This window comes from Cryptomeria japonica, unplaced genomic scaffold (genome assembly GCF_030272615.1).
Source record: "Cryptomeria japonica unplaced genomic scaffold, Sugi_1.0 HiC_scaffold_370, whole genome shotgun sequence".
Classification (NCBI taxonomy): domain Eukaryota; kingdom Viridiplantae; phylum Streptophyta; class Pinopsida; order Cupressales; family Cupressaceae; genus Cryptomeria; species Cryptomeria japonica.
This window is the reverse complement of record NW_026729191.1, coordinates 57,221-72,320: the sequence shown is the minus strand read 5'-3', so window position 1 is coordinate 72,320 and position 15,100 is coordinate 57,221. Positions and strand designations below refer to the sequence as shown.

At 33.4% G+C, this 15,100-nt stretch overlaps 1 pseudogene; it reads right to left on the bottom strand.

Annotated features, from left to right (window-relative positions):
- Positions 1-9,269: 9,269 nt before the first annotated feature.
- Positions 9,270-10,716, bottom strand: LOC131855886 (xyloglucan endotransglucosylase protein 1-like; annotated as a pseudogene).
- Between the last annotated feature and the right edge of the window lie 4,384 nt (positions 10,717-15,100).

Genomic DNA, 15,100 nt, shown 5'->3' with positions numbered 1-15,100 from the left:
TAGTTGTCAAAGGAGCCTGCTCCCCTGAAATGGGGGCGCTTCCTTCTTTAATGTCTATCTGAATCGGTGATAAGTTGTCAGCTATAAGGGCTAGCATTCCAATATTGTGATTCCTATGAGCCAATAAAGGACTTGTGAGATGGGGAGTTGGGATCCCCATTGATCCCTGGCGCGGTAGGATGTCCAACCCAGATAATGTGTCCAACTACAAGACCTAACAAGAATATTGCAAGCACTAACAATTATTTGCTTACCTAAAGCTTAAGCATTTGCATGCATGTAACAAATCCCAATGATATCTTCAAGAATGTCGTAAGTAAGAAATTTTGAGCATTGTTTAAACAGAGCATGCGATAATTAAATATTTAATTTGTGGTGTCTAAACTAAATATTTAATGTCTATCTAAATCGGTGATAAGTTGTCAGCTATAAGGGCTAGCATTCCAATATTGTGATTCCTATGAGCCAATAAAGGACTTGTGAGATGGGGAGTTGGGATCCCCATTGATCCCTGGCGCGGTAGGATGTCCAACCTAGATAATGTGTCCAACTACAAGACCTAACAAGAATATTGCAAGCACTAACAATTATTTGCTTACCTAAAGCTTAAGCATTTGCATGCATGTAACAAATCCCAATGATATCTTCAAGAATGTCGTAAGTAAGAAATTTTGAGCATTGTTTAAACAGAGCATGCGATAATTAAATATTTAATTTGTGGTGTCTAAACTATATGGTATGTGTTTAAATTTCAACTTTGCCCACCTAACTTGCTATCAATATACTAGCAAATCTTTGTTTCTACAAAAGGTGTTTCTTGTATCTTCAAGATACACACTAATTTCTTAGGTTGAATATTTTATCAGCTTTGAAAAAGAGAGGTATAATGGTTTCAATTGATTTCAACAAGTCACCCAACTGGAGAAGATCTCTTATTCTAGTTGAGAGTGCTGAAGAATTGGCTAAAACGTACCTTCAATAAGTTCCAGATAGATATGTGAAAAGTGATGAAGAGAGATGAGCAATCATTGAATTTGCATTTGATCTATTTGACTCAGAAAAATAATATTGTCATTGATATGTGTGAGATTGCACAAGAACACCATAGAGAAGAAGAGATCGAAAAAATGGCCAAGGCTTCTGAAGAATGGGGATTCTTTCACATATTATAATATAGATTTTCCATAAAATCAATAAGATTTCCTAGATATTCCATTTCTGTCTTTATTGACTAAAAATAAATCTATACTAAGAATTTGTTTCAGAAACAAGACTAAAGTTTTTGTTTCATGTTTTAACAATCTGTAATGTGAGATCTATTGCGAGGAGTCATTTCTAGACAGCTCTAATATCCTATCTTTTATTTTTATTATTATTTAACTATATTTAATATTATTAAACATTGATAGAGTTTTGAAAGGATTTAACAAACATTTTTTGCAAAGATAAGATCAATTAAATTTAGTCTAACAAATAATGGTGAAATTGTTACAAGAATCAACAACACAAATATTGAAAAGCAGTAGGTACCACCAAAAAAAATATTAAATAGTACAAGACCAAGCACTCGACAAAAAAAAATACATGACAATAGATATCTGGAGAACTTTGAACCCTAGAAGCAGTCCTTCACACTAAATTTATAAAAAAAATATTCTTCTTAACCATTCTTTCATAGAACTTCAAATCTGAAAAACCATGCCTCCAAATCTCTTTCAACCTTACACTAAAATGCTTTTCTCCAATAAACCCTTCATTCCATATACTGAAAACATACTCTCATTCTGTCGTGAGTCGAAATCATCTAAATCTGAAATGTTTATTACTAATATATTATTAATTTTAATTATATTAATAGTAAATAAAGTGAAGATGTATTGAGATAGTCAGAATCCTTATTTTGGTGAAATGTTTAGCAGTTCGTAATTAGTACAAACAAATTTCTATGTGTACAACACTATGTTGGCTACAACGTATTTGTCAAACACATGAAAATCAACTTGGATACAACCACTTCATTTCATCCTTTGCTATAATTTATCTTATTTTGTAATGTTGTTTGTTTGGTTTTCTAAGACCAATAATTTGATTTTCTCTGTCATCTCTTAGAATATGTGAACTAGGTGGAGAAAGCTATTATGAGAGGAGAGAGATATGTTGCTATCATGAGAGGAGCCATACAAGTTTATTCAAATATAAGTATTGGTGCCCCGGCATAATAAGTCATGCACTATTTTTCTCTTGCTATGGGTTTTGTAGTGTAGTATCAGACTTTTGCTAATGGTTTTTTTTTTAAATTGAGGTAAAAGAGTGGTTTTTGAAAGAGTCTCAACTTGTTTATACAAAAAATTAGATTTAAAATATTAATTTAAAAAAAATAAATTCGTCATTATCATCATTACAATCAACCTTTCATTAACAATTGACAATTTGAACACAACATACCTATAGTTTATGTGAGTGATACAATTGACAAGTTTTAATTATACATAGTCTTGTATTATGTTTGATGAATTCAACATAGTCAAATGGTTTTGATGATACAACTATTGTTATTCTAAAATGTTAGTCTGGTGTTTTGAAGTTCATGATGTTGTTAAGGCTACCAAAAAGCCAAAGAATCCACGCACCAATACCAGAAGTGGTTCACAACATGATAAAGTAGATTGGATGGATATTTTCTTTTTTTTTGATGAAATATATATACTAATAAATATTTTTTCTTGAAAAAAGTAAGCTTTTAGATTTGAAATCTTTATTTTTGTTGTTGCGCCAGTGGTATCCTTAAGGGGCGAGTTGAGATTTGAAATCTTAATAATTATTAATTAAAAATAAAAAATAAATCTATGGATCATTATCTTCATTATAGTCCATCTCTCATAAATAATTGAGAAATTGACCACAACATACCTGCAATTTAAGTGTGTGATACAATTGTGGAACTTCTATATCATTATTTTTTCTTTAGATAATCTTTTATTATGTTGTTTGATGAAATTAGCATTACCAAATGATTTTGATGATATAGCTAAGCACTATTATTCTAAAACTTTGGTTTGGTGTTTTGTGGTTCAGGCTTCTGTCAAGACTACCAAAGATCCATAGAGTCTAGACACAAATCTAGGAAGTGGATCACAACATAATAAAATAACCACAAAGAAAATAGGAGCATAAAGCAAATAGAAGCATAATAAGTCAATGCATACAACAAATAGGAGAGGTATGGTAAATTTATGCATAGATTAGGGTAGTGAAAGCTTTGTATTCTGATTGCCTCGGTGTTGGCACTCAGATGGGGAAAATAAAAGTTGTATTCATGGCTTGCTTCACTTGTATCACATGTTTTCCCTTATCATCTTTGGTAATAGATCAAGATATTAATATGAAAATATGGTCGCAATGTGTTTTGGACTTACAACAAACGAATGCAACTATAATTGCCATACACTAAAAGCTATTTGCTTTAAAAAATGTTTCTATGCTATTAGAAAGTGGGCAATAACAGTATAAAAGTTCGTAGTTCAATACATTGGTAGATGAAGTTTGAAATATGTTGTTGGGAGAATAAGAAATTTCAAGTAATCAGAGCATTCAATCTACACTCTGTTTCAAATTTTGAAATTCAAAACCAACTCTTTCAATTTAAATTTCAATTTAATCACCAAATTAAAATTTTGGAAAGGAAATCACATTGTGCGTCTATTGGCCACCTCAGTCCTCCCCGTGCCCATTACACTTACCATTCAAGGTCATCCTCAATGCCTGACTTGTGATGCATACACTCCTTTATGTCATGCAACTTGTCAAACTAACTTAAGATTAAAAACAAATGCAACAGACTAAAAAGTTTCAAAAGAATAAGGCAAAAGAACATACAACACACAATAAATATCCGTTAAAAACCAAAGCAGTTATAGAGGATTTGATTTATATTGTAACAAGATAGGTTCATTGAGATTTTCCTTCTTGTCTAAATTCCTTTGCTTCTCCCCGGTCCACTCCTCATTTCCATCATTCCGTCTCAGTTATTGACCAATCGGAAAAAAGATTCAAAACTGTTGTCTGATATTGTTTTCAAACTTTGCCAAGCTCTTCCGGTTAATTATTGGATTCACTTCTATAACCGTTACCATATTGAAGTACTGCATATTGGGGAACATATAATTTCACTTTTCTTTCCCTTGTTTGTACTAATGCTAGAGGAACGTACTTCTAAAAAACTATATAAAAACTGAATGACAATGCACAATGGTTGCAAGGAATCAATTCAGTTAACAATTTTCAATATTATACTAAATTATTAGATTAAACAACTTTTCCATTAATCCTAGTCTATTTAAGACTTTTAGTTTTCATCATTATGGATTTAGTATATATTTTCTCTATTTACTTTCAGCTTCTGATTTTTGGTTTACAAATACAAATGTTGATGGAATTGTTCATAGCTGTAGATTAAATGACTTTTTGCTAAAGTATAGTCTATGTAAGACTTTAAGTTATGGTATCAGATAGAAACATTGAAACATTTAAATGTTGAAGGAATTGCTCACAACAATAGTCAAATCCAAATACAAACATTGAAAGAGTTGTTCACAATATCACAAACATTGTAGCCATCAGAACAACAACTGCTTGTACTCCACCTCAAAACCGTATGCCAATTCTTCACCCATCTCTTTGCCTCTAGGGTAAGTGCACAAAGATGGTGGTCAAAAAGGGGGGTATAAGTGGACACTCTTTTTTTTTTTTTTTTTTTCTGAAATCAGGTGAACCTGAACTTGGAGGCAAAATTTGAAAGTCATCCACTCAAGATATGAAGATAATCAAAGAACAAATATTGTATTACTCTAAATCTAGTTTCCAAACTACTAAACGTTTTCAAAATTGGATAAGATTAAGGGGGTCAAATCCTTCTCACACGAAAAACTGACCCTGATTTTTTCTGAAAAACATAACATAGTGTCTGACGTGCGCATCAAAAAATTCATAGTTAGATTTAGTATTTTGACAAATCCTTTGGCATAAAGATAGTTAAGAGTGGGCACTAGAAGATGTGTGTTTTTTTGTAATTTTTTGTTGAGTATTTTTTTTTTTTAATGATTTTTCCAATCGAGCACATCCTGAAAATTAGGTACCTGTTTGTGCACAAAGCATAAGTTGCACTAAACAAATCGAAAATACAATTTTTTTTTTTTAAATTGTAAAGAATAAAGTGCGCTACAACAATGTATAAAGTTTTTTAAATTTGGATAAGTATATCAAAAGTTATTCAAAAAATGGTGCACCTATGTCTGTGAGAACTATGGAGACACTAGTAAAAGAAATTCAATAATAATATGTTGTTGTTGTTCAAATTGAAAACAAATTATATGGTTAGAAAGCTCAAAAGATGGGTGAAAATATGGTGGCAATTTTAGAAATACCCACTTTATGAAGTGTAAACCTGATGATGACAAAGTCGATAAACCAAGTTGATAAAATAAAACACGTCAAAAATGAGAGAAATGGAGGGAAATCAAACTTCCAATCCATAGCTTTGTCATCCAGGCCAATTTCCAAGCCTAAACAGTCAAAAGCACGTACGGGGTACTTATGGTTTAAAAAGCGCGTACGGGGTACTTATAGTGTAAGCAGTGCGTATGTGCTTGTTTCCCTATAAACAGCGTGTACGCGCTACCTTTACTATAAACAGAATGTACACGCTATTTTATAATATGATATTCTGTGTATAATATGTGTATAATATGACATTGTATGTATAATATGTGTATATACATATAATATGTGTATAATATGACATTGTATATATAATATGTTTATATACATATAATATATGTATATATATAATATATTAAACATATATATACACATGTAAGTGTATCATCTCTCCCTCTCAAACGCATACAAGGTCTCTCTCTCTCTCTCTCTCTCTCTCTCTCTCTCTCTCTCTCTCTCTCTTCCTCCATACCCCATCCCTCTTTCTCTTCTTCTCTTCCTCCATACCCCACTGCAACTATGTTTGCACTTCTATAAAGTAAGTGAATTTATTTCTTGTCTGCAACTTCCTCTTTGATTTTTATCATGTATCCTCTCCTAAAAAATTGACTGATGGATTTTTGTGTGTATATTGAATAGGAGGAATAGGGTTTGAAATTGAACCACGGGTGTATTACCGTGACAAACAAGGAAACCTGTAGCAATATTCTTCTCGAATGTGTTTTTAATGAGCAGAGCAGATGTGGAAAATAGTGTCAACAAAGCAACATGATGAGTCAGAGTACCTACAATATGTTTTTCAGAAGAAAACAACAGGTAGGAAAAGAAAGAGGGAGAGTAACACAGATGATGTCCTGTACAATGATAGTGGTGGGTATGCGAGAGTTCCCATGTTGTTACACAACGCCTGTCACCTAAAGAAATTAAAGTTTGTTGTGAGCATGGTAGTGGTAGTATATGATGATCATCATGATAAGTGTGAGATGACATCATGATAAGCATGGATAAAGTGTAATCATCATTGACATGTTAAAATAAGATATAACCATGGTTAGGATAAATATGTGGCAGTCATAAGATATAATCATAAGATAAACCATGGTTATCAAAAACATGTGATAGTCATAAGATATAACCGTAACAAGAATAAAGGAAAACATAATCATCACAAGAAAAGATCATGTGATTGAAAATATACAACCAAGCATACTAATTGGTAGATGCAATCATGAGAATTATGTAGATCATATAATGTGTAAACATACCATCATCAATATAGAAATATGTTGAATGCTATAGAGGATATATTCTCCAAGTGGGAGATATGCAATATAACATATGAAAATAAGTTAATGTATTTGGGTTGAGCATGGATAATCCAAGATTCAAATATGTGATTATCATCAATCAAATTATCTTCATCTTGATTATGTTCTTTGTAAACACCCTCTAGGAAGTGGCTTTCATTGTGATAGGAAAGTGTTCTCTTAGTAAAGATTGTTGAAATAGGTGCAATGTGTACTTTATCTTTCTTTACATAATGTTTTTGGATGTGACTCCATGGATGTAGTTTGTTTTTTATTATCAATGGAATTTTGTTTTGGAACACATGTAGTAGAATATTTAGAAGATGAAGCAATCAGGTTGTTAAATATTAGTTTATTTGCTTTCTGTGGAAGATAAGGATGAAATCTTCCTTGCTTTTCTTTTGTGATTAATGAGAAATGAAATATTCTTATTTGTCTTCATGTGAAGGGTAAGAATTAAATTTTTGTTTTTTTTCTTCTCTTGTAATTGTATGTGAGAAATAAGGACATCCATTGTCCTCAAGAGGCTCATCAATATCAAAATTTTCTCTCTTAGGAAGGGTTCCAAATGCAATTTATTTTAGGCCTCGCGTCTTTCTTTCATATAACTCATCATTGATTCTTCAATTCTCATCAAAATGTATAGTATTTAAATCATGTTTTTTTTTTTTTTTGAGCACTTATAAATAAGCTTGTTAGAAGTCTCTATATGTGTATGTGTGTGTGGATGGGTGTGTGCATGTGTGTTCATGTGTGTGTGCGTGTGCGTGTGTATGTGTATGTGTACGTATGTATAATGACTTATTCATAGACATATATTTAATAAATAAAATGATATTTCATAAGCAAGGACACATGGTTCTCTCTCTACTTTGACAATATTATCCCAATGAACATATTTCAAACATTAGTGTACCATATAAGATACTTATTTTAACTATTCAAGCCATAGTATACCACATGACATAAATAATCTACTAAAAAAAGTGATAATTTGAATAAGATATTCGTCACTTTAAGACCCACTTGTATAGGAAAGATGATGTAACCCATAATAGGCATTGGTCATTTGAAATGAAATTCTATAATGTATATAGCTATATTGATGAAAATGATGGTCATGTAAAAAATCTATCATAAAATGTTATACGAATTTATTGGGTCAATAAAGATACTATCTGACCATACACGTACAATGATTCATATTATTTGTTATTTGGTATGTCATTATCATAAAAGGAAATCACCGAAGAAGAGGGAGGAGAAAATCTCTATCATGCGACATACCCACAAAAGAATTTATGTAACTAGATATGTTGAAAAATTAACATTATATCAGATCTTTCTTGTTTCTATTTATATGCATATGTGTCATATTAGCAGTGAGGCACTCAAACAACTAAAGAATATATCCATATTGTGAGATTGATTATACAAAGTAAAAGGATTTGTATACAAATATGTTTTGATTGGAAGTAGTTAACTTAAGGTTTTCCCATCATTAACACTTTCAAATTAATCATATTATTGTTAATTGAGTCATATATTATTTAATACCATATAAATTTGTGTATGATTTCCATTGACTCTAAGATAACTAATGGATGAATTATCATTATAATATCAAGTACAACCCTCTAGACAGATCTAATTGGAAAGTAGGAAGAAGATTAATCAAGTTAGAATTAAGTAAAGTCTATTAAAGAACATGATTAATAGGTCTAGTCAACTTGGTAAACTTTGTAGAAATTCAAGGCATGAAACAAATAACTTTATAGAAGTAGTGGCAATATAATGAGTACTTGGTTCACTCTCTTTCTTACTATACCCCTTTGAAAACTATTTGGATCTCTTTTTCTTACTATACCCCTTTGGAAACTATTTGGATTTTAAAATTTTGATGGATAGATAAGCATACCTTGGGCTATGCCATTTCAAACATATCTAGAATTTTCAAAAGAAAAAGGAAGATGAGAACGACGGGTAAATGAACCATGGGATGCAAATGACAAACAAACACATGCCACGAAGAGGAAATGAATTGATGAAACACATAACTGATGAGAACACTTAGAAAGGTAGGATCAAACGAGGTAGGGTTTTAAAGAGAATTTGTAGAGATAGGATTTATCATAATGTTAATTATGACTGAGTCCCTAAAAACCATGTTTAATTACCAATAGACCACAAACTCTTAAAAGCCAAATGCAATTAATGCTCAACAAGCATGATAAATGCATCATCGGATAGTGTTCATGTAGATATAATAGTTTAGACTCTGCTAAACTGTCCAAAAGAACACTTAAAAAAGAACCGTTCAAAAATTACAATAGTATCGCCCTATTAGTTACCATAGGGTGATTGTTCTTTTGATATGAATTAAAATTAAAGTTAAAAGAAAAGATCATTACTAACTATAGCCATAAAAAAGTCCACGGTTGAAAGAAATTTTAAACTCTTTGGAAATGCTAAAAAATGAATATTGAGATACATATTCAATTGACCGGGATCTAATAGTTACAAGTATAGCCTCTTGGGCTTGAAAATCGCTACAAAAAATGAATGAATAAAAGAATTGAATTAATGGATTTGGTGAAACTTGTTGTATCTCAATCCTTCGAACTCAGTCGAATGCCTAGCGAGTGCATTCAGCAGGTAAGCCCTGTGGAAACCTTTTACTGTCCGAACAGTAATTGTAAATCATGTAGTTTTCGCGCACCCATTCAAGTTTCTGCTGCTCACTCGACTCCAACGCCTCTGCACCATACCATGAATTCACAGAGCAATCAGAGGAGGCGGAGCATGTCTCTGCTTTGAAATTTCCATAAGATGCCACAAATGGAGATTTGCTCCAGTCGATCTTCACTGCACCGCCTCTGGTTGCCCAATTGTCTGCGTTCCACAGGCTTGAGTATAATCTCATCGCTTGATTCTTCGGATATGCAACGCCCAAATCTTCGCTGTTCTTGAACACTCGCACTGGAGTTCCATCCACAGAAAACCTGCACAATATCAGAAATACACATTATCAACTACAAAAATGATGTTAAAAGTAGAGGGCCAGGCCAGAGAGGACATTCAATAGTTGATTTGAAGTTGCAGGGATTATATAAAAATTACTTACATAATTTGTTGGGGATTCCAGAGCAGGGAGTAAGTGTGGAAGTCTGCTGTTGGGTCGAACCAAAGGTAGAATTGCTGCTCCCGACCGCCTTTTCCTTGTCAGAAAACATTGGTGTGCATAATATAGGGATCTCCAGACAGATTTCCCAGGAACTCGAAGTCTATTTCATCGTGTTTATCCCCTTGTGACGAGAGCTGCAGCAGATCATCACCATTTTATTAGACCATACTCGACTTCCCACAACAATACTACTAGTACTACCCACTACTCATTTCAGGAGTGCAGAGTGAATCGAAGGGGCAAACTTACATAGTATGCAGTAACAGTACCGGCGGAGTTACCAGGCACCAGCTTGATTTGCATATCAATCTTGCCAAATAGATATTCATTCTTGGATTGGAACCCTGAACCTGTTTTCATACAGCAGAGGCAGAGGAGATAAGGATCCATTCAACATACCCTAAAAATCATATATATATATATGCAGTAAACATATGAGATAAATACCTGAGGACTGATCGAGAGTAAGCTGCAAGCGTTGGCCATTGTCAAGTATCTTAGCCTGATCATTTCCCCATGTGATATCGAAGTCATTGTAAAAATTTGCAGATACAAGGTGGGAGAATGCAAGTGCAAGGCTTAAGAGGAGAGCACATAGAATGAGGTCCATTGACAACTGAAGACAAGAATGCAAACCGTATGAGTATTGATAGAGGTAAAGATGATGTGAATGTTGGATTGCAGAAGGAAATCGATGGAATTTATATACATAGGCAGGGTCAGGTAAGAAATGGAAAGTAGCAAGAAATTTCACCTAGAGTTGTTAACGTGGATGAGTTAGTGCGCGCTTTGTATTTACAGCGAGTAAAGGTTTTGGGATTTGTTGCACTCGGAGATCCAGCTGGAAGAGTGTAGTGTTGAGTACAGGCAGCATAGCTGTGTGCATTATGCAACAGCTGGCATAGGTGTGCGGATTATGAAAGAGGAGTTGTATTCCATAAGTGTGGGTGCAGTTCCGAGGCTACTTAAAATGTAGTTTCTTGGATGTCGACATCTCACCTGTCCACAAAGCGGTCAAACGCCACATACCGCGTGTTTTTTTTAATATTCTTCAAACATGTGAGGAGGACGCTGGTATACTTATTGGAATAGTATTTAATTGTAACCGTAGATTTTGTATACCAATGTCTCTCTTTTTTTTGAAGAATGGTTTAATAATTGATAGAATATTATATTTAGCTGATAGGTTCTCTGTTTGGGCTTTTGTCCATCAAAGTGTCAGCGCTCTGGTAATTATCGGACTTCTGACATCTTTCTGACCACTCTTCATTTTCAGACAATGCCATGTTTTTGTTTGGGTAGTCACTTGATTTTATGTGTTTCATCATTTATTATCTAGCAGTGAAATTGTATGACTCCAGTAGTTTGACAGTGGCATTTATGTCGATTGGTGGCGTTTGTTAATATCTTAGGGTTCAATGGAAGAAATTATGTGATTGTGCAAATTCTTCAGTTACTGCTTGAAATTTGTCATCCTACTTGCTTGGGTGTGTCTTCTCGACGACAAGTAGTTGAATCATAAGCGACTCAAACCCTAGACGTTTTGCCACGTTCAAGGGCTGTGCGGTTGTTTGTTGGAGAATGTATCTATGCAGACTGTGAGGTATACTTGCTTCAAACCCTATCCCGGAGATTATAGGTTATTGGGTTTCTTTTTATTTTGGTTTGGTGGTGTTTTTGAACTCAAAGGATTCTAGCATGGTGGATTTTTGTCAATGGAAATCAGATTTAGGGTGAACTATTCTAGCCCCTTTATCCATCTCCATGAAGAGAAACAACAAATGAAAGAGATAAAAAGAGAAGTCCGGGTCAAGAGTGGCAAAAACATTTTTTTTCACAAAGTGATTCTTCCAACTTTGAGCAGAGCCATACAATAGGGGAACATGGGCACTTTTGGAGATTCGTATGTTTGCTTGAAACCCTACCTTGTAGATTTGTCAGTTGTTGGGTTTCTTTGTGTTTCATTTCTTTGTTGTTCTTGCAAGTAGGGTTTTGTTTGCTAAATCAATGAAATATTCGATTTAAACATTTGTTTGCTTCCTCTATTTTGTCATTTTCCCCACGAAACAACTATATAAAAAAGGGTCGCAGAGGCAGATCCAAGTGTGCATGGCCTATTTTGGGTATGGTGATTTTAGTTGCTGGATCGCCTTGAATAGAGAGGCCTCCAGGTTTGGTTGTTGTGATGAACCTGCAGTCTCTTTTGTTTATGTTGGAATAGTTGTCGAAGGAGCCTGCTCCCCTGAAATGGGGGCACTTCCTTCTTTAATGTCTGGCTGAATCGATGTTAAGTTGTCAACTATAAGGGCTAGCATTCCAATATTATGATTCCTATGATCCAATAAAGGACTTGTGAGACGGGGAGTTGGGATCTCCATTGATCCCTAGCGCAGTAGGATGTCCAACCTAGATAATGTGTCCAACTACAAGACCTAACAAGAATATTGCAAGCACTAACAATTATTTGCTTACCTAAAGCTCAAGCATTTGCATGCATGCAACAAATCCCAATGATATCTTCAAGAATGTCGTAAGTAAGAAATTTTGAGCATTGTTTAAACAGAGCATGCGATAATTAAATATTTAATTTGTGGTGTCTAAACTACATGTTTTTTAGAATTCCTCATTGTTATGTGTTTAAATTTCAACTTTGCCCACCTAACTTGCTATAAATATACTAGCGAACCTCTGTTTCCACAAAAGGTGTTTCTTGTATCTTCAAGATACACACTAATTTCTTAGGTTGAATATTTTATCAGCTTTGAAAAAGAGAGGTATAATGGTTTCAATTGATTTGGGTAGCTCACCCAACTGGAGAAGATCTCTTATTCTAGTTGAGAGTGCTGAAGAATTGGCTAAAACGCACCTCCAATAAGTTCCAGATAGATATGTGAAAAGTGATGAAGAGAGAGAGAGAGAGAGAGAGAGAGAGAGAGAGAGAGAGAGAGAGAGAGAGAGAGAGAGAGAGAGAGAGAGAGAGAGAGAGAGAGAGAGAGAGAGAGAGAGAGAGAGAGAGAGAGAGAGAGAGTATAACCATATAATCCAGTCATTCAATCACAATACAATGAAAGAATTAAAAGGAGATAACATATGACTTTTATTGTGGAAATTATTCTATTTTTTAAGGATTGTGCATGTCCTCAAATTGGTAAAATTACACATGTTTTCATTTTCTTGAAAAAACATGATAGAAGAATTAATAGAATCTTATTATTTTTTGAGGAAACAATTTAAGATTTTATTATTATAGAAGCCCGCATGGCAACGTAGTTGGCTAAGGGCTTTAGGTTCTTCTCATATAGGTCCTGAGGTTGATTCTCGCTAGCCTGATTAAACCTATGTGTGTGATTTTTGGGCGACTACACACATCTCTAGGGGATTAGTCTTGTCTCCTCTCACCCCACTAACACCCCAACTTGACAAAAAGTAAGCCCAAGGCAAGGTTTGGTGGGAAATTCTGGGATGAGTCATGAGGATACCTCTACGGAAAACAAAAAAAAGATTATATTCTTATAGAAAATAAATTATGTGATTTTACATTTTGATTTCACAAGCTAGAATCTCCAATTTGGCTCAATTATCAGAATTATCTATTTATCTTTATCAAATTCTATTAATTATAACAATAAATTCACCATCTTTGATTCCAATGGAGATCTTCTCTTTAGAATGAACATACATTCTCTTGCTTCCAACCACCTTATTTTCCTATACAATAAGAGCATACCATTTCTCTTTTTATGTCACAAGGTGTAAACATCATTCACATATTTCGTTATGCATATTTTAATTATTTAATTGATCATATGTTTGCATACCTTCCTTTATAGCTTCTTGGGCTACACCAAAGATGGGAAGGCTATCTTGGAGATGATAAGATGGATCCATGATAAAAAACACTCCTCGCTATGTTATAGTCTTTGGTTTTACCAACAAAAGAGTACCTTACCTTTTCCCTTTCTTTATTGTTTTTGCCAAAAAAATATCTATTAAGAGGATTTTGTGTATGTGAAAAAAGAAGCGTTGATGCAAGAACATAGGGATATTTTCAACCTATGTAGTGAGCCCAGCTTCAATTAAGATTTAATGATGAAATTATATGTCATGCTTGAAAAAATTCCTTGGTGACACTGACCTTTCTTATGTGAGAGGATCACAAAGATGAGGAGACAACCACACCACCCTCCTCTATTGTCCTATACCAAAAAAGTGTGACACTTTTATTTGATTTTTTTGCAATTATGCTTGGCCTAATGATAGCTCAATTTTATAAAGATTTGCATAAACCCAAAATTTTCTTTCAATGTTTTTGTTGTCTCCAATTTCCTTCACATCACCAAATCTTTATTTCAGAGTTTTCTTGTTTGCTATCATCCTTTCTTGCAAGTTCTCGATCTTACTCTTGAGTTTGTATTTAGGTGTGAAAAAAAGTTTAGATTTTGTTATTTAAATCTTTTGTTTATGTGTTAGATTGAATTGCACACAATATTGATCAATGATTTGACAATTTAATGTTATATTAACTTCCTTCTCAACTTTAATATTCTTTGGTATTGTACTAACTTTGTTCTCAAATTTAATATTATTTAAAATATTGAAAGGATTATTTTAATTTTGTTTTTAAGTTATGACCCAAAGATTAAGATACCATTTTTGAGTATATTTCTTTAAATTAGCCATTTTATGTTACCATGCCAATCACAATATAAACATAATACAATATTTAGAGAGGTTTTTTGCACAAAGTGTCCCATCTATCTACACTTTAATTGAACATCATGCTTTTCAGTGGTCAATTGGTCAATAGCAATTTTACACTTCATCTCTACCAGAATGTGGTGATTAATGAAGTCCATTTCTCTCTTAAACATTGAATGGACTAACATTCACTCAAGGAGCTCAAATTACTAAACAATTTAAAGGTGTATATTTACTCCCAATTTTGGAGTGAATGTACATTGTCATGTAAACAATAGTTATTGGGACCCTTTTCAATGATAATGATTATATGTATTTCTACAAGGAAATATATGTGCATTAATGAGAATATTGAATGCCCTAACCGTCAAACTTAGAACTCACTCATGTGGCTGGTAAAATTATCCACCACCAA